The sequence below is a fragment of the Arachis hypogaea genome, chromosome 6, assembly GCF_003086295.3.
Source record: "Arachis hypogaea cultivar Tifrunner chromosome 6, arahy.Tifrunner.gnm2.J5K5, whole genome shotgun sequence".
In the NCBI taxonomy this organism is placed as follows: domain Eukaryota; kingdom Viridiplantae; phylum Streptophyta; class Magnoliopsida; order Fabales; family Fabaceae; genus Arachis; species Arachis hypogaea.
Window position 1 is genome coordinate 94,458,976 of NC_092041.1, and position 21,964 is coordinate 94,480,939.

Below are 21,964 nucleotides of genomic sequence, written 5' to 3' on the forward strand. Positions count from 1 at the left end.
AGGATATTCTTTCTATTCTCTTTTGACATTATGGAACACTTAACAATCCACCTACTATACGAAGTAATACCATGTGGGCCGGTCTAATTTAAGTGGATGTACCCATTCGAGAGGATGATTGGTTCATTCAAACACACTGTGAAGAACAAAGCTCAGATTGAGGGCAGCACTTGCGAAGCATTCTTACTTAAGAAAACATCCGCATTTTACTCATTCTATTTTCTGCTATGTTGAGTCACATAGAATAAGGGTTGGAAGGAATGATGAGAGGGAAGAATCCTCGTACTGTAAAACAATATATCCAATCTTTGCTCTGAAAGGAGTTGCAATGGGTGCGAGCAGTGACTATTGGTAAGAAAATCGATGCCACACATTTATATGTGTTGCTTAACTGTGACCAGATTTTACCCTACCTCATATGACTTTTTTAAGTCTTCATACATATTACAATCAGAAAGATACTAACTTCTTAATCTAATCAAAATCTGTTTATCCTATTCTATCATATAGGTTATTCCAAGAGACAAATCCAAATACTTCATTAACCAATTTTTCATATTGGTTCAGAAAATACGTTAGCTTGCATCTAGCTGACATAACAGATTAAAAACTAGTTGCACTTAGTTTGAGCAAAATGAATGAGGGTACTAACTACCTGATATACAATGTTAATGGATATCAGTTCCATTCTTTACAGTGGTCGACTGAAAAGAAAATAGATAACACTAGAGTTTGAGTTCGTGTGGATTCAAATGGTGGTCATTCTAATTGGTTTGGTGTATTGCGCAACATAATTCAATTAGAGTGTTTCTATCGCACTACGTATAAGGTATGCGTGTTTAAATGTGAATGGTAAGATTCAAGTTCGCGACAAGGAACACGAAAGCACAAGAACTACGATATCCAATATCACTGAAGTTACTATAACCAGAAAATATAGGTACTGCGATCCTTTTAGTTTATCTCAAAATGCACGACAGGTATACTATTTGTTTTATCCAGGTTCATGTAAGTCTAGTTGGGTGGTTGTGGTTAAAACTAAGCTAAGAGGCTGCATTGAGTCTAATGATGAGACAGAGGGTCAAGAGCCTTACCAGATTGACGACCTAACTCCTTCGAAAGTGGTGCTTGATACCGGTGATATGGATGATGACATCGTTGACCTTGGTATAGATGACGATGCACTACCACTAGAGGACAATGATCTTCAACAAGAAGATGGGGTCGATGGCAACGAAGAAGAGAAAGACAAGTTCGATAATTAGGAAACTACATTCGAAGAGGATGATGGTGAACAAGTGGAAGAAAATGATGAATTTAAATAGGGTTAATATAAATATAGTTCTACCATATTTATTTTTTTTCCAAACTTTGAGAAGAATGTAGTATATATTAGCATTGTTTCAGATATTTCAATTACCATCATTCTGTATTTTTAATTTGTATATCTGATATTTCACATCAGATTTAAAGCACTATTTCAATTATTAATTATTAGGGTACATTATAGATGGATAGAAAAAGATTATTAAAAAAATAAAAAACTACCGTCAAAATTACCGATGGTAATAGCCCAGCCAATTTTCCAAAAAAAATGTTAAAAAGATATTTTCATCGGCATTACTGTCGGATTCATCCGTCGGTAAGATGGCATGAAGCCGTATATGATGGCGCCAATGTTACTATCGGAAAATTTCTGATGGTAACATTCAACAGATTTCATTTTCTTGATAACCATATTCTGCCACTAAATTTGTCGCAAATTACCATCGAATGTATGAATTCGATGGTAATTTTGTTACCAGCGAGGTTTATTCCGTCGGATAAATACCGACACAAAATTTGGTAAACATTGTACCATTGGATTTTATTAAAATTTTCGACGGTGTTTATGATGGTACTTGACATTTTTCTTGTAGTGTTTTAAAAAGTATAAGCACGTCTTCAAAAAATTTTACCAAACCAAATCTAAGTACAATCATCCTTCAACCGCTATTGTCAATTTGCCCTATCTTCTTTGTCTGCCTCTTTTCTCCACCTTAGCATCGTCTTTCCTCCTCCGCTCTATACCTTGCCCTCACCTTCCTCTTCTTCTATGATGTCGTCTCTACCATACTTTCATTGCTAACATTGCACTATCAACAACTGCCCCTTCTTCGTTATAGATTTGCCATCATTAAGCAAAAGAATATGTAATGGGATTCTTGCAGGAAGGGAATGAACTAGCTATGGATTAAACCTATCTCAATTGAAAATGGCTTAGCTTCACTTGGCCTCGTTTCCATCCTCTTTTTCTCTCTTGTCGATTTATGTCGATAAAAAAATTAATTATTGTGTTGTTGTTGCTGTTGTTACTATATAGGTAGAGCGAAAAAACAATGAGTGTTAGGTGAAGGGAGATGTGATAGTGAAAATAAGGGTGAAGGAAGATATGATATGACAATGATAATGTCAATGAGGATGAGTTATACACTAAGGTGACTTGAGGAGATAAAAAGAAATGGGTGAAGGAGAGAGTAATGGTGGTGATTTGGAGAAAGGAAGAGAAAAATGATGATGATGATAATGATGATGATGATGTGAAGGACGTAAAGGCAGTGAAATATGAAGTGGTGGTAGCAATGACGATGATAACACCAATGATGTATGAAGGATGAGGAGATAATGATGGTGGTGATGTTAAGTATGGAGTTTGGTTAGGTTTGGGAGAAACAAAAAGAAGGATGGTTTGGAGATGATGATGATGATGACCTATTAGAGGAGGACAAAATTGAAAGAACAAGTTTTGACTATTTAAAAATAAATAACAATAGTAAAGTTGAAATATTTTTAAAACATTAGGAAAGAAATTGAAACAAATTAAATATTAAGGATATTTCTAAAATTTTATGAAAAATTTTAGAAAAAAAATATACTATAACGTTAAATGTTTGTTTAAGAGTACATTATTATTTCTATCAATAAAAATTTTAAAATTAACATTTTTTCTCATAAATTAATAGAATTAATTTTGTATCTATGGAAAATAGTGTTAGTAAAAATAAATAACAATCGATCCATCCCTTAGGCTCACGAGGACGAACCGCTCTAATACCACTAAATGTAACACCCTAATTACCCTAAACCTTACCTCATGGCGTAAAGCGAAGGTTAATAAGAGGTCACAACAATTCTAAGTCTTATACATAAATATATATAGAAAGAAATAATAATTCTAGAAGTCCGATGAATGAATAAGCTCAAAAAACAGAGTTTCAAAAGCGCGAAATATTCACACGAAGCTACACTAATCGAGGCAAAAGATATAGATACAAGATAACAAAATATAAGTATATAAGAGAGTATAATAGTCATAAGGAAGAAGCCTCAGCCTGCAGAGTTTAGGCCGACTAGTGTTATACAAACATACAGAGTTTTGAAAGTAAAATAGCTTATAAAGAATATCTCTCTCAAAGTAAGCCTCTAAGGCAAATATAAATACAAAAGTGAGAGAACAAATCCAAAATAACCAAAATGACAACAAAATGGAATAAGGTCCTCCGCTCTATCACCATCAAGTAACTCACTGAGGTGGGTTGCGACCTGCATCTGAAAAACAACAACAAATTATAGAATGAGAATCGGAGGTTCTCAATATGATAACAGTGCCCAGTAATGTAAGATATAAGACTTCGGAATGCCAGAGATAATCCTAGAACTTTATATCAATCATGAGATTCAACTTAAAGCATACAAAAATTAAAACCATAGCTTTAAAAACCATAATGAAAATAGGGGAATCTAACTTAGTGGATTTCTAATCTAGCAATTCTCCGCTGTCCCACAGCCTTCACCAGCCTAACTGCCATGCGATCCCATCGCCACCGCCTTCCGAACCTCCTCAATCCCAATAGAAAACACAAGTAATAACAATGCAAGTAAAGCACAAGTATAGTATGTATATCAAGAATTTCAAGAAGCAAATAATCATCTAATACAATTAGGCAAGCAATTCAAGTCGACAAACAAGCAAAAAGATAGAAAATGCACATGATGAATGCCTGTTCTATTTGGCTGTGATATCACATTGTCGATTTAACTGCCAACCCGACACATCTCCATAGAGATGTCACCTTTCGGTCTCAGAATGGGAACCCCCGAGATATTGTGTCCGGAACACGGTCCAGGATATAGTGCCTGCACACTCTTGTGATTCTGAAAGAATGCGAGCAGGATACTCTTGCCACGGACCTCACATCTCAACGTAAGTAGGATAAACCAACCGTCCTTACGCCGCCGCCGCGACTCTCTACAAGCGGGTTTAACCAACCGTCCTTGCCAGGTGCATAGCGTCTCGTTAATCACAGTATAAAACAGTAATTAAGTGGTTTTTAGAAATTATTTTCAGTATTCAGTCCACTCCGAGTCCTAGACTCATCTCAAGTCTCATCAAGTCCACAACTCTACAATTTCATCATACTAACCATCTTTACAGTACTCTACCACTTCACTCAGCTAATCCACCCTTAGTACTTCAGAATCCTAAGGCTCCGTCTTCTAAACTTTTTACCGAAAATTGTCTAGTTAACCTACTTAGGGTATTCTCTATGCTTCAAAGCATAAAATCAAGTTAAAGAATCTTAAAAAAGTGTTATGGAAGTTTACAAGCTTGTCGGGAAGGTAAGACAATTAAAAACAAGGTTTTCGTTGAAAAATAGGGTAGTGTGCATACGCATAGGGTTGTGCTTACGCACTCCCAGAAGAGTTTTTCAAAGTGTGCGTACGCATAGATGTGTGCGTACGCATAGAAGGCAAAATTTTCCTTATTGAGTGCACACACAGAAACGTGCGAACGCCCCTAATAGAAGGCACTTCCCAGCGTGTGCGTACGCACAACTTTCAAATTTCACAGGGTGTGTGTGCGCACCAGTGTGTGCCTACGCACGTTTTCAAAATCTTACAGGGTATGTATGTGCACAAGACTGTGCGTACGCACAAGTCAAAATATAGCCACTGTTCAGAGCGCACGCACAGCAGTGTGCGTGTGCACACAAAGAAATCACAAATTCTGCAACATCACAGAATTTAGATTTTTGACACCAACTTCCAATGATCATATCTTTTTCTAAAAAATTTTGATTTCTACGAAATATATACCGTTTTAAAGCTCTTTGAATTATCTTTAAATTAATACAAAAATCATTCAATTTTAAAAACTGTAGCTCAAGATATGATCCATCAAAGTTCACCAAAAATCTATTTTTACAAAAAATCTCTAAACCTCAATTTTACCAAACTCTCAATCCAAAATCAATTATTCCATATTTAAAATAGTCCTAATGTACCTAAATCATATTTGTACACCTTTTATTCATTCCATAACTTAGCAATACATAAAATCACCCATTCTATACATCAAATTCTATTTGTAAACTCAAATCTCAATAATTTACATCAAAAATATCATTCCACCATTCTCTATCAACATCAACAAACCTCATCATTCATTAACAATCCTCAAAATCATCATTATTCAAATCCCACATCATACATCAACATTATCATTCACCATAATCATCAAAATTATCAAATTCATTATACATCACAATTATCAACAATCAAATTTCAATCATATCCTATGGTCCACAGGCCTAAGTGTCCAGAAATATTACATATTACATAGAGAAAATCAAAACCATATTTTGTCCGATTTTCAATATGCCAAAAACCCAAAATTGAGTCCAAACCAAGCTTCCAACCAAAATTAAGTCACCAATTCCAATCCAAATGCTTCCAAATATCCAAGGCAACTCCAACAAGCTCTAATCTTCAAACTAACATAATATATTTCATAAAAATCAATATCTAATATTAAAAATATATCAATTTACAAAGGTTCTTGAGAAATCTTACCTTATCTACTGAAATTTAGGATAAAACCCAACAATTTCTTACTAATGGTTAGTACCTAATAACCAAAACACAATTTCACTCAACACCAAAATCCAAAAATTCAAATTTTTTAGGGCAGAGGAAAGGAGAGAAAATTTTAAAATCTTACCTACACAAGTTAGATAGAACTAACGACTCGGCGAAAGCTTTGCGTAGCCGCCAACTGCACGTGAATCGGAGCGTTGTAACTCGAGATACAAGCAATTGAAGAAGAGGATGAATAGTGTATTCTCTCTTCCTCAATGCAGCTGCTAAGGTTGTATTCAAGTGTATTATGAGGCTGAATTGGGTCCAATTGGGTGTTTATATATGTTGGGCTTTAGGTCCAACTTGGGTCCGGTCCAACCGTTAGCCTTTTTGGCCCGTTTGGCCTAATTTTGGGGGCAAACCTTTAAAATTAGTGCTCAGTTTTCAACTTTAATTATTTTCCTATATTTTTCTACAGTTTTTACTGCTCTTACACAGTACCGGACAGATTTAAGCCGGTACTGCCGGTTAATTTACCGGTTCGCGTTTTTACGCAATTTTTCCCAGAAAAATACATCTTCCAACTCAGAAAAACATAATGAGTCCAAAAATCATATTTAAATTTTTTAATTAATATTCTAAATTTTTGGATCCTATTTTGGACAATTTAATTATTTAATTAAGCAGTTAATTAGTTGTGGTTCCTTCATGATACGCAATTGTTTGAATTAGAAAGAAGGAAAAATAACTATTTGTACCTATAAACTTTACGTCCGATAAAAGTACCAGTCAAAAAAGGAAACTAACGTTATACCTATCAAAGATGGGTTCCATACGACAAAAGTACCCAAACTCTAAATTTTTTTAATAAAATTACCAAATTATCCCACCCTTTATCTTCAACCTCAACTCCACCACTATCTTTTCTTTTCTAAATTTCTGATTTTCACATTCTTCCATTACTACCACCCTAACCACCTTCTCTATTCTCAACTCCTCTATAGTGTTAGGAGAAGAAGACAAAGAACATAAAGTAGACGGCGAATGCAGTTCAGAAACTGGGTTCTGGTGGTGTGGTGGCAGGAATTTGGTGCCTTCGAGGATTAGAGGGAAACAAGAACGAGAATGAAATGGGGTTCTTGAAGTTAAGCTTCTGCATCCGAGTTTCTCCAAAGAAAAAACCTCCGATGAACAAGAACTCGAATTATTGGTTCCAATAACTGCTGCAAGGGAAAGAGGACTCTCTTATCTGTTACTAAAAGAGCCTCTCGAAGAAAAGAATTCTTCTTCTTCTTCATCTTGATTCTTTTTATACTTTTCGTCCTTATCTTCTTCACTTCGTAATGGCCTGAAATTATGGCGGGGCAGGGGAGGCAGTGGTTTCAGTTCGGATAGTGCCATCAAAGTTCCGATGGTGCTGCTGGAGCTTGAATCTGGTGACTCTAAATTCGTCACCGCGCTGGGATATAGGTAATTTATGCACGAACTTGAGGCGGCACTAGGCCCCACAGAACTTGGGGTGGGGTGCCGTCGGAGGTGGCAGCTTTGCGTGGAAACAGGCGGATTGCCTGGAGGCCTTGTCGTTATCTTCGTCATCGTCATCGTGAAAAGATGATGGTGATGGTAGTGGCGATAGTGGAGTAGCAAAGAATAGAGAAGGTGGTTAAAGTGGTGGTAATGGAGGAATGTGAAAATATAATATATGGGGAAGAAGAGATAGTAGTGGAGTTGAGGTTGAAGATAAAAGGTGGAGTAATTTAAAAATTTTATTAAAAAAATCAACAAAAATTTAGGATTTAGGTATTTTTGTCGTACGAAATCCATCTTTTTTAGATACAATGTTAATTTTTTTTATGAATATTTTTGTCAACGTTCTTAAAGTTCACTGATACAAATGATTGTTTTTCCTAAAAAAAAATAAAATTTATTGGCTACAAATGATTGTTTTTCTTAAAAGAAATAAAACTTTTTACCAATATATCTCTAGAGATCTACGAAATGTAACAATTTCTAAAGTAAATGAATAATTGGATATAAATATATAAAAAAGAATATGAAAAAATATAAAAGACATACTTAAATAATTAAAAAATAACTCAATATATTTTAAAGATTATTTTCAAAAGTTAAAATTATTTTTCATTATTTACTCTTTTGTTAGTCTAACATAAAGTTACAATCATTCAATTGCTATATAATAATTCAAAAACTTTGAATTCATTACTGTCTATATATAATTGGAATGACAATTTTGACTTGTAAAACATAATTTTTAAGATATATCATATTATTTTTCAATGTTTTAAATATATTCTTATCTATTTACCTTAATTTCCAATAACCTTAGTCGTTTTCAAACTCTAGTCAATTATTTTATTCTTTACTCTCTTTTTTTTTGACAATTTTTTTTAAGAAAAAGCTATTGTTTGTCAATGCATTAATTTATATATAGTACTTGGCAAAAAACGGATCAGGATTCAATCTCTAAATTTTTTTATTTTTTTAAAATATTTTTGTTTAATTTAAAAAATAAAAAATAATATTCACTTAGTATAAAACTACTAAATTTAAAAATAAAAATAGCGATAAATGCGGATGAGATATAACCAAAATTTCGATTCGATCTGCACTAAATCATCGGATTAGATCCAATATCCGCAGATTTTAAGTTTAGATCCGATGCGATTCGATCCGCACATTTGCGAATCGGATCGGATCAAATATCATATATATCTGTAATTTAACTTTTAGTAACTTAACACCCTAAAATGATAAAAACAGCATGGGGATTATTCATTTCCCTATTTTGGTCATGAAACGAGGATTATGGCAATGCAATCAAAACGGGTTGACTTTGATTATTTGTAGCGCAAAATGTCTAAAGTCTAAACCGCCAAAAGGAGGGAAAGTTCGTACCTGTCTCTTCATGTACATGCACACTTTAAGCACAAGTTATAAAAATAAATAAAAATATATATGAAAAAAGAAATAGACTTAGGGTGCAAATGCATACCATTTTGTGTTGTCAAAGCAATGTCATTGCTCACGCATGCATAACACCCTTAAAACGGGGTAGATGGCTACAAACCAGATAAATAGAAGCTACATAAAGTTACGGGCATATTTCTGTTATTTAATTGAAAATAACTACATGATAAACAATACAAACCACCGAAAATACCCTGAATTATTAAATTGCTGATAAAAATACACTTTAAATACGTTCATGATAAAAATGCTTTTAGAAAATTTAAAAATATAATAAAAATATCTAACGGTTAAGTATATATTATAAAAAAAATTAAAAATTATATTTTGATATGATTTTTTAAATAATATTAAAAAATAAGATATTTTTATATTTAAAATTTAATAATTTTACAATAAAAATCTTTTTATGTAATTTTTTTATAAATAACTAAAATATTTTAAAAAAATGAAAAGAATCAAGAGATCAAATTTTACATGTATTTTTTAATAATTATTGAAATATTTTTATACAATTTTAGATTAAGTGATTTCTTTTATATAAAAAAATTGTATTTTTTAGTTATCTTTATTGACTTAAAATATTTTAAAGATATTTTTGTTAGGTCGTTAACAAATTTAGTAATTAAATAATTCTATCAGCAATTCAATAATTAAAGAAGATTTTTGATAGTTTACCTAATATACCAAAGATAATAAGAAAAATAAGACCCAACAAGAATTCCAAGAATTCTAATTAATTTTGCTTCTCTATTTTATGATTTTTGTGCCTTGTCAAGGGCACGACCAAAGTAATTCACTTTGTTTCTCTAAAAGATATGATCACGAAGAATGTGCCTAATGTTATTCAAGTGCGGAAAATGGGCGCATACAAAGCACTGCTGACTTTTGATAGTGTTCGACATACTGACGATACTTACAGATTTAACATGAATAGCCTTCTACAGCTGTTTCATAGAGTGTGGCGATGGAGGAGTCGGAACATAGTGAAACTTGAAGGGAGTGGCTAGAATGCTTTGGAATTCCGTTGCACGCTTGGTCAGTTAACACTTTAAAACGATAGGAGGCTAATGGGGTGAAGTAGTTAGATGTGCCAGAGAAACGAAAGTATGTAGCTCTTTCACTGTAGGTCATGTACAGATTGACACTTGTGTAATGGATGTGATTCAAGAATGGGTTCACGTCACAGTCGGTACGGGAGGCTTTGACGTTCTGGTGAAGGAGGTTGGACATGAAGCATGTAATCTGCTGTGCACCAAAAAATTTGAGGATGAAAGGACAACTGTACATGGGAACTCCGATATCAAAAATAACAGTGCCGGTATGGATATATGGCAGAAGTATGAAGAAGGGTCAGTGCATGAAGAGATACAGGATGAAGAACGGCTGCTGATGGTTCCACGGGGTGAGGAAGAAGACAAGGGCAGAATTATAATTACAGACACAATTTTAAATGAATGGAGTAATGGCTGTACATATCGTAATCGCAAAGAAATCGAAACGTATCAAGCATTAATTGATGATAATCACGGTATGCATGATTTGGGGGGAAGAGCCGTTATGCTTTATGAGGAAGGTTCGGAGAGAACAGTAACATGTGACATTATTGGGTTGGGAAGGGGGGCCACCAATGCAAAACAAAAAGCCCTTGCTTAAAAAAGATTTGGGCCAACTGCAATAATAAAAATTATGCGGACAGACTAGACGGGTTGGGCCCAGCAATTAAGGAGAAAGCGGATGTGGGTTAGAGCTGCGTGGGTCGGATCCCTTTGGCGGAAGCGGGTCGCGCATCTCCAGACTTGGTGTGCATGGGAGAAGGATGCGACGCTCTTCGATGATAACGAGGGTGCGGTTGACGGGGAAGACCCCAGAGGGGATGGGCTCGGCGCGAACCTGGGGAGCCAGGTGCTTTGCGATGGAGACGTCCGCCTCCAAACCGGTGTGACTGATGCTGTTGACGACGCTGGGAGTGATGTCGGCGGCGGGAAAGAGAAGCCTATAGTTGTGGTCAACCTTGGGTTGTGTGGCGGATCAGAACAACAGGTAACGGGAGGAGATCAAAGCGGAAAATCTTCAGAGTTTTGCAAGGGTAGAGGCACGATCTTGGCTGGTAACACAGAGGGGAGGCACGAGCAGCTGGGAGCCAGGGCAAAAAACGACACCCTGAGAGAATGAATGCCTGGTAGGGATCAGTGTTGTTTGCAAACAGGTAGGATGGTCTGCAGTAAGAATGAGGATGGCATTGGAGGGGATGAACCGGGGCATGAGGAAAGGGGGAATGACGCGGAAGCCAGTGACAATCAGCACACCGATGTGGAGGAGCAATTGTTAGAAAATAGAAAGACATGGGAGCTGGCACACGAGTCAGAAGTAATATTATACAACGAAGAAGATGATATTATGGCAATTCTTCAAGCACAGAACGAAGAAATAGCTCGTAAAAGAAAGGTGGTAAAGCAGAGAGCAAAAATGAGACGGTGCAGACCCAAACGTACAAAACAGGTGTGTAAAATAACTTTAAAATGATATTCAGTTCATGAAATGTTATTGGGTTAAGGGGAGATAGGAAGTTGAGAATGGTAAAGGACCTAAAGAATAAGCATAGGCTACAAATATTAGGTTTGATTGAAACTAAAAGGCAGATAGTGACGAGATTTGACGTTGCAAGAATATGGGACAATGTAGTCCAGGATGGGAATATGTAGGCTCTGATGGTGCGTTTGGTGGACTATTGTTAATTTGGGATGAGGTGGTGTTTAAACTAAATAATTGCTATAAGGGAGAGAGATGGTTATGTGTTGAAAGAGTGATATTAAAAAATAGTTTCAACTGTGTGTTTGTTTTGGTCTATGGTGCACATGATAAAGATGAGAAGATTCATGTCTAGGAGGAGTTGAGCTATATTGCGGGGTTATGTCAGGTTCCCTGCTGTTTTATAGGAGACTTTAATGAAATAGTACATGTAGAGGAACGGAGAGGAACTACTAGGTTAGCATGATTTGCGAAAGATTTTAAGTTTTGGATACAGGACATGAACTTAGTGGATTTTCCGCGTACTGACCGGAAGTTTACATGGTTTCGTGGGCATTCTTGCAGTCGCATAGATAGAGTTCTGGTTAGTTTGGAGTGGCTAGAAGAGTTTTCAGAGACACATCTGCGAGGTGGACTAAGGGGGTTGTCAGATCATTGCCCTTTAATAGTGGAGGGTAGGAAGCTGAGAGGAGGTCCGAGGTTGTTCCGGAGCCTTGATTCGTGGTTTACGCATGAGGGTTTTCTCAGGATGGTTAAAGAGGAATGGAGAGATTTGGGGGAACCACAGTTCACAGATAAATTGAAGGCTCTGACAGGACCGTTGGGAAGATGGCACAAGGCCAATTTTAGTGAAATGGATAAGAAGATTATCAAGTTTGAGGAAGAGATCAAGAGGATTGATGATATGGTTAGCAATGGAGTATATGATGGAACACTAGAGGCTAGAAGAAAGGCGTTGGTTAAGTGCTGTGAGCGATGGTATATGAGAAAAGAAGTACTTTGGAAGCAGATGTCGCGGTCTCGGAACATGAATGATATGGACAGAAATACAAGATACTTCCACAATATAACTTCAGTAAGAAGGCGGAACAATAGGATTGATACTCTGGTCATCAACGGCAGGCTGGTTAGGAATCAGGCTAGAATAAAGATTTCTATCATAGATTTTTACAAGGATTTATATCATCAGGAAGACTCTCCGATTATGGGTTTCAGAGATGGTCTGGTGGTTCAAATAGGTGAGGAGGATGCTATGGCTCTAGAAGTGTTGCCGTCGGCTGAGGAGATTAGAGAGGCTGTGTGGGATTGTGAGTCATCCAAGGCGCCAGGGTGTGACAGATACAACATGAACTTCATCAAGAGATGTTGGGATGAGATTGGATCTAAGTTCACGGCTACAGTGATGGGGTTTTTCCAGACGACCAGGTTACCAGCGGATGTCAATATCACTTGAGTGGCGCTGGCACCGAAATTCACAGGTGCGAAGGAGATTAAAGACTTGTGACTTATTAGTATAGTGGGGTGCGTGTATAAGGTTATTTCAAAGGTGCTAGTTAGGAGGATGAGATCAGTGATGCCAGCATTAGTAGGAGAGATCCAGAGTGCGTTTGTACAGGGAAGGAAAATCCATGACGGGGCGTTTATTGCGTGAAAAACAGTTAACTGGCTTAAACTAAGGAAAAAAGAGGATGCACTTTTCAAGCTTGACTTCCAAAAAGCATATGACACGGTCAAGTGGAGCTTTGTGAATATCGTGCTACAGAAGATGGGATTCGGACATAGATGGAGAGCGTGGATTATGGAGTGTGTAGCTACTGCGTCTATGTTGGTGTTGATAAATGGCTCGTCATCTAAGCCTTTCAAGATGGAAAGAGGTTTGAGACAAGGTGACCTAGTATCTCCGTTCTTGTTTGTACTGGTGGTGGATATGCTGCATCGAATGATTGGAGAGGCAGTGAGGAATGGATGTATATCACCTTTGCTGGTCGGTAGGGATAGTGTAGCGTTGTCACACCTTCAGTTTGCTGATGACACTATCGTCTTTTCCCCACCAGAAGAGGAGACTATTAAGAATTACAAGGGGCTCCTACGATGCTTCGAGTTGATGTCAGGTGATGAGCGGATAATTTATACGCTTTTTGGCACTGTTTTTAGTATGTTTTTAGTACATTGTAGTTAGTTTTTAGTATGTTTTTATAAGTTTTTATTTAAAATTCACTTTTCTGGGCTTTACTATGAGTTTGTGTGTTTTTCTGTGATTTCAGGTAATTTCTGGCTGAAATTGAGGGATCTGAGCAAAAATCTGATTCAGAGGCTGAAAAAGGACTGCAGATGCTGTTGGATTCTGACCTCCCTGCACTCGAAGTGGATTTTCTGGAGCTACAGAAGCCTAATTAGCGCGCTCTCAATTTCGTTGGAAAGTAGACATCCTAGGATTTCCAGCAATATATAATAGTCCATACTTTTTCCGAGATTTGATGGCCCAAACCGGCGTTGCAAATCAACTTTAGAATTCCCGGCGTTTAACGCCGGAACTGGCACAAAAATTGGAGTTAAACGCCCAAACTGGCACAAAAGCTGGCGTTTAACTCCAGAAAAAGTCTCTACACATGAAAGCTTCAATGCTCAGTCCAAGCACACACCAAGTGGACCCCGGAAGTGGATTTTTACGTCATTTACTCAATTCTGTATATCCTAGGTTACTAGTTCACTATAAATAGGATATTTTGACATTGTATCTTTACCTCATGACACATTACACGTTTCTTATTGTATCTTCTACGGCATGAGTCTCTAAACCCCATGGTTGGGGGTGAGGAGCTCTGCTGTGTCTTGATGGATCAATGCAATTACTACTGTTTTTCATTCAATCACGCTTGCTTCTATTCTAAGATATCACTTGTTCTTCAACTTGATGAATGTGATGATCCGTGACACTCATCATCATTCTCACCTATGAATGTGTGCCTGACAACCACCTCTGTTCTACTTTAGATTGAGTGAATATCTCTTGGATTCCTTAATCAGAATCTTCGTGGTATAAGCTAGAATTGATGGCGGCATTCAAGAGAATCCGGAAGGTCTAAACCTTGTCTGTGGTATTCTGAGTAGGATTCAAGAATTGAATGACTGTGACGAGCTTCAAACTCCTGAGGGCTGGGCGTTAGTGACAGACACAAAAGAATCACTGGATTCTATTCCAACCTGATTGAGAATCGACAGATGATTAGCCGTGCTGTGACAGAGCGCGTTGAACATTTTCACTGAGAGGATGGGAGGTAGCCATTGACAACGGTGAAACCCTACATACAGCTTGCCATAGAAGGAGCCTTGTGTGCATGAAGAAGAAGACAGTAGGAAAGTAGAGATTCAGAAGATAGAGCATCTCCAAAACCTCAACCTGTTCTCCATTACTGCAAAACAAGTATTTATTTCATGTTCTTTTACTTTTCACAATTAAACCTGAGAATTATTGATATCCTGACTAAGAGTTACAAGATAACCATAGCTTGCTTTAAGCCAACAATCTCTGTGGGATCGACCCTTACTCACGTAAGGTATTACTTGGACGACCCAGTGCACTTGCTGGTTAGTTGTGCGAAATTGCAAAAGTGTGATTGCAATTTCGTGCACCAAGTTTTTGGCGCCGTTGCCGGGGATTGTTCGAGTTTGGACAACTGACGGTCTATCTTGTTGCTTAGATTAGGAATATTTTATTTTTGTTGGTTTAGAGTCTTTTATTTGAGTTTAGTTTCATATTTTAAGTTTGGTGTCAATTGCATGCTTTTATTTTCTTTTAATTTTTCGAATTTGCATGTTCCCTTTGTTTTGATCTAAAGTTTCTAAGTTTAGTGTCATTTTGTTGTTTTTCTCTTTCCTCACTAAAATTCAAAAATAAAAAAATATCCTTTCCTCATTTTACTCATAATTTCAAAATTTTGCTTTAAATTAGTCAAATATTTTCAAAATCATATCTTTTTTTAGTCAAGTCAAAATTCTAATTTTAAAAAAATTGATTCTTCTTCAAATCTTTTTCAAAAATCAAATCTTTTTAATTTCTTCAATCATATCTTTTTATTGCAATCATATCTTCTCAATCATAAATTTTTCAAAATAATTTTCAATCATATCTTCTTAATTGCTAATTCCAGAATCTTTTTAAATAATTAATTAAATTAGTTTTCAATTTGCTTTGATTTTATTTTCTTCTGGTTTTCTAATTTTTATTTTATTTTCCGTTTATTTTATTTTATTATTTTCGGTTACTTTTAATAAAAAAAATAATAATATAAATATATATATAATATCCACATCATCTCCCTTTTTCCATCATGGACTTAAGTGGAATTGAGCAGTCCAGAAGGACTCTGGGGTCATATGCTAACCCCATCACAGCTGCATATGGGAGTAGCATCTGTATACCTCCCATTAAAGCAAGCAGGTTTGAGCTAAATCCTCAACTCATTATCATGGTGCAGCAAAATTGCCAGTATTCCGGTCTTCCACAAGAAGAACCAACTGAGTTTCTGGCACAGTTTTTACAAATTACTGACACAGTACATGATAAAGAAGTGGATCAGGATGTCTACAGATTGTTACTGTTTCCATTTGCTGTAAAAGATCAAGCTAAGAGGTGGTTGAATAACCAACCCACAGCAAGCATAAAAACATGGAGACAGTTATCAGACAAATTCTTGAATCAATTTTACCCTCCAAAAAGGATGACACAGCTAAGGCTGGACATCCAGGGCTTTAAACAAGAGGATAATGAATCCCTTTATAATGCTTGGGAGAGGTACAGAGGTATGCTAAGGAAATGCCCCTCTGAAATGTTTTCAGAGTGGGTACAGTTAGACATCTTCTACTATGGGCTTACAGAAAAAGCTCAGATGTCTTTAGATAACTCAGCTGGTGGATCTATACACATGAGAAAGACGATTGAAGAGGCTCAAGAACTCATAGATACTGTTGCTAGAAATCAACATTTGTACTCTAGCAGTGAGTCCTACATAAAGGAAGAGGCCATGGCAGTAATTACTGATCCTAATCCTCAAGAACAGATTATTGAGCTTAACCAACAATTACTCCTTATGACAAAACAATTAGCAGAATTTAAAGAGATGCTCCAAGACACTAAAAATGCTAACAAGAATATGGAAGCACAATTGAATCAGACAAGACAGCAACTATCTAAACAGATAATAGAAGAATGCCAAGCTGTTAAATTAAGGAGTGGGAAGACATTGAATGTATCAACTCAAAGCAGCAGAAAGCTAAGAAAGGAACAACTGACAGAGGATGACCAACCAACTACCCAAAATCCCTCTGAGGACAGTAAGAGCCCAGAGAGGAATGATTCTGGCGTTCAAACACCAGAAAAGGGTAAGAAAGTGGCGTTAAACGCCCAATGGGTAGCCAATTCTGGCGTTCAAACGCCACAAAGGGGTCAGACACTTGCAAGTGCTGATAACAACCCCCTTAAGCAGGCTTCTCCAACCACTTCTATAGGAAATAAACCTGCAGCAACTAAGGTTGAAGAGTATAAAGCCAAGATGCCTTATCCTCAGAAACTCCGCTAAGCGGAACAGGATAAGTAATTTGCCCGCTTTGCAGACTATCTCAGGACTCTTGAAATAAAGATTCCGTTTGCAGAGGCACTTGAGCAAATACCCTCTTATGCTAAGTTCATGAAAGAGATCTTAAGTCATAAGAAGGATTGGAGAGAAACTGAAAAAGTTTTTCTCACTGAAGAATGCAATGCAGTCATTTTAAAGAGCTTACCAGAGAAGCTTAAAGATCCTGGAAGCTTTATGATACCATGCACATTAGAGGGTACTTGTACCAAGAAAGCTCTATGTGATCTTGGGGCAAGTATCAACCTAATACCTGCATCCACTATCAGAAAGCTTGGCTTGACTGAAGAAGTCAAACCAACCCGACTATGCCTCCAACTTGCTGATGGCTCCATTAAATATCCATCAGGCATAATTGAGGACATGATTGTCAAAGTTGGGCCATTTGCCTTTTCCACTGACTTTGTAGTGCTGGAAATGGAGGAGCACAAGAGTGCAACTCTCATTCTAGGAAGACCTTTCCTAGCAACTGGACGAACCCTCCTTGACATCCAAAAAGGGGAATTAACCCTGAGAGTCATTGAGGATGAGTTCAAGTTGAATGTTGTCAAAGTTATGCAGCATCCAGACACATCAAATGACTGCATGAGCACTGATATTATTGACTCTTTGGTAGAGGAGGTCAATATGACTGAAAGTCTCGAATCAGAGCTAGAGGACATCTTTAAATATGTTCAGCCTGATCTGAAGGAACTAAAGAAAATAAAAGAAATTATGAAAATTCCTCAGGAAGAGGATAAGCCTCCTAAACCCGAGCTCAAGCCACTACCACCATCCCTGAAATATGCATTTCTGGGAGAAGGTGACACTTTTCCAGTGATCATAAGCTCTGCTTTAAATCCACAGGAAGAGGAAGCACTAATTCAAGTGCTAAGGACACACAAGACAGCTCTTGGGTGGTCCATAAGTGATCTTAAGGGCATTAGCCCAGCAAGATGCATGCACAAGATCCTATTGGAGGATGATGCTAAGCCAGTGGTTCAACCACAGAGGCGGCTAAATCCAGCCATGAAGGAGGTGGTGCAGAAATAGGTCACTAAGTTACTAGAGACTGGGATTATTTATCCTATTTCTGATAGCCCCTGGGTGAGCCCTGTCCATGTTGTCCCCAAAAAGGGAGCATGACAGTGGTTCATATTGAAAAGAATGAACTGGTTCCTACAAGAACAGTTACAGGGTGGCGTATGTTTATTGACTACAGAAGGCTCAATACAGCCACCAGAAAAGATCATTTTCCTTTACCATTTATAGACCAGATGCTAGAGAGACTAGCAGGTCATGAATACTACTGCTTTTTGGATGGCTATTCAGGTTACAACCAAATTGCAGTAGATCCTCAGGACCAAGAGAAAACAGCATTCACATGTCCTTCTGGAGTGTTTGCCTACAGAAGGATGCCTTTTGGTCGGTGTAATGCACCTGCAACCTTTCAGAGGTGCATGCTCTCTATTTTCTCAGATATGGTAGAGAAATTTCTAGAAGTCTTCATGGATGACTTTTCAGTATTTGGAGACTCATTCAGCTCCTGCCTTCACCATCTAGCACTTGTTCTGAAAAGATGCTAAGAGACCAACCTAGTTCTAAACTAGGAAAAATGTCACTTTATGGTGACTGAAGGGATTGTCCTTGGGCATAAAATTTCAAACAAGGGAATAGAGGTGGATCAAGCTAAAGTTGAAGTAATTGAAAAATTACCACCACCTGCCAATGTTAAGGCAATCAGAAGCTTTCTGGGGCATGCAGGATTCTACATAAGGTTTATAAAGGATTTTTCAAAAATTGCAAAACCTCTGAGTAATCTACTAGCTACTGACATGCCAGTTATCTTTGATAAGGAGTGTCTGCAGGCGTTTGAGACTTTGAAAGCTAAGTTGGTCACAGTACCAGTCATCTCTGCACCAGACTGGACATTATCATTTGAACTAATGTGTGATGCCAGTGACCATGCCATTGGTGCAGTATTGGAACAAAGGCATGATAAGCTTTTGCACACCATTTATTATGGCAGCCATATTCTAAATGATGCACAGAAGAAATACACAACCACAGAAAAGGAGTTACTTGCAGTGGTTTATGCCATTGACAAGTTCAGATCTTATTTAGTAGGATCAAAAGTGATTGTGTACACTGACCATGCTGCTCTTAAATATCTACTCACAAAGCAGGACTCAAAACCCAAGCTCATAAGATGGGTGTTGCTTCTGCAAGAGTTTGATATAGAAATAAGAGACAGAAAAGGGACAGAAAATCAAGTAGCTGATCACCTGTCCCGGATAGAACCAGTAGCAGGAGCATCCTTCCCTCCTACTGAGATCTCTGAAACCTTTCCGGATGAGCAACTCTTCGCCATTCAGGAAGTACCATGGTTTGCAGACAGGAAAGGGAAGAAGCATGAAAAGCTTCTCTCAAAACAGAGTCAAACAGAGCCCCCACAGTCAATCTATAAGTTTGGTGTTGGGAGGCCACAACCAAATTCTAAGTTTGGTATTGAACCCCCACAGTCAAACTCTAAGTTTGGTGTTGGGAGGTTCCAACATTGCTCTGAGTATCCGTGAGGCTCCAAGAGAGCCCACTGTCAAGCTACTGACATTAAAGAAGCGCTTGTTGGGAGGCAACCCAATGTTATATTTATCTATTTTCCATTGTTATTTTATGTTTTCTGTAGGTTGATGATCATGTGAAGTCACAAAATCAATTGAAAAAGCAAAAACAGAATGAAAACAGAAAGAAAAATAGCACACCCTGGAGGAAAAACCTGCTGGCGTTTAAACGCCAGTAAGGGTAGCAAATGGGCGTTTAATGCCCAGTCTGGCACCATTCTGGGCGTTTAACGCCAGAAAGGGGCACCAGACTGGCATTTAACGCCAGGAATGGGTAAGAAGCTGGTGTTAAACGCCAGAAATGGGCAGCAGCCTGGCGTTTAACGCCAGGATTGGCAGAAAAAGGGCGTTTTGCACGCCATTTGGTGCAGGGATTAGCTATCCTTGACACCTCAGGATCTGTGGACCCCACAGGATCCCCACTTACCCCACCACTCTCTCTCTTCTTCACCCACTCACCAATCACCTCAATACCTCTCCACCCCTATATAAACCCATCTTCACCCCCTCATTTTCACACAACATAAACACTACTTCTCCCCCTTGGCCGAAACACAAAGCCCCCCTCCATCTCCTCTATTTCCTCTTCTTCTATCCCTTCTTTCTTCTTTTGCTCGAGGACGAGCAAACCTTCTAAGTTTGGTGTGGTAAAAGCGTTGCTTTTTATTTTTCCATAACCATTTATGGCATCTAAGGCTGGAGAAACCTCTAGGAAGAGGAAAGGGAAGGCAGTTGCTTCCAACTCCGAGTCATGAGAGATGGATAGATTTATCTCAAAAGCCCATCACTAAGAAAGAGGATGGAGCAAACAAAAGAGCCCACTCATGGACCTCAACAAAAGCAACCATTATCCTCCATGAAATCAGAGAGGAGCAACAAGGGTAAGGAAGAGACATTGAGGAGCTCAAGCACTCCATAGGATCTTCAAGAAGGAGAACTAGCTGTCATCACTAAGGTGGACCCGCTCCTTAATTTCCTTGTTCTTATTATCCTGTTTTTCGATTTCTATGCTTGATGTTCTATCTATGTTTATGTCTTCACTACATGATCATTAGTATCTTAGTGTCTATGCCTTAAAGCTATGAATGTCCTATGAATCCATCACCTTTCTTAAATGAAAAATGCTTTAATCACAAAAGAACAAGAAGTACAGGATTTCAAATTCATCTCTGAAACTAGTTGAATTAGTTTGATGTGGTGACAATACTTTTTGTTTTCTGAATGAATGCTTGAACAGTGCATATGTCTTTTGAATTTGTTGATTAAAGAATGTTAAACTTGTTTGCTCTTGAAAGAATGATGGTAAAGGAGAAATGTTATTGAGGATCTGAAAAATCATCAGATTAATTTTTGAAGCAAGAAAAAGCAGTATATGTGAAAAAGGAAATTAAAAAGAGAGAGAGAGAGAGAGAGAGAGAGAGAGAAAGAGAGAGAGAGAGAGAGAGAGAGAGAGAGAGCAAGCAGAAAAAGCCAATAGCCCTTTAAACAAAAAGGCAAGGGTAAAAATAAAAAGTGATCCAAGGCAAAAAGAGTGTGCTTAAGAACCCTGGACACCTCTAATTGGGGACTCTAGCAAAGCTGAGTCACAATCTGAAAAGGTTTACCCAGTTATGTGTCTGTGGCATGTATGTATCCGGTGGTAATACTGGAAGACAGAGTGCTTTGGGCTACAGCCAAGACTCATAAAGTAACTGTGTTCAAGAATCATCATACTTAACTAGGAGAATCAATAACACTATCTAAATTCTGAGTTCCTATAGATGCCAATCATTCTAAACTTCAAAGGATAAAGTGAGATGCCAAAACTGTTCAGAGGCAAAAAGCTACTAGTCCCGCTCATCTAATTGGAGCTAAGTTTCATTTATATTTTGGAGTCTATAGTATATTCTCTTCTTTTTATCCTATTTGATTTTTAGTTGCTTGGGGACAAGCAACAATTTAAGTTTGGTGTTGTGATGAGCGGATAATTTATACGCTTTTTGGCACTGTTTTTAGTATGTTTTTAGTACATTTTTGTTAGTTTTTAGTATGTTTTTATTAGTTTTTATTTAAAATTCACTTTTCTGGGCTTTACTATGAGTTTGTATGTTTTTCTGTGATTTCAGGTAATTTCTGGCTGAAATTGAGGGACCTGAGCAAAAATCTGATTCAGAGGCTGAAAAAGGACTGCAGATGCTGTTGGATTCTGACCTCCCTGCACTCGAAGTGGATTTTCTGGAGCTACAGAAGTCCAATTAGCGCGCTCTCAATTGTGTTGGAAAGTAGAAATCCTGGACTTTCCAGCAATGTATAATAGTTCATACTTTACCCGAG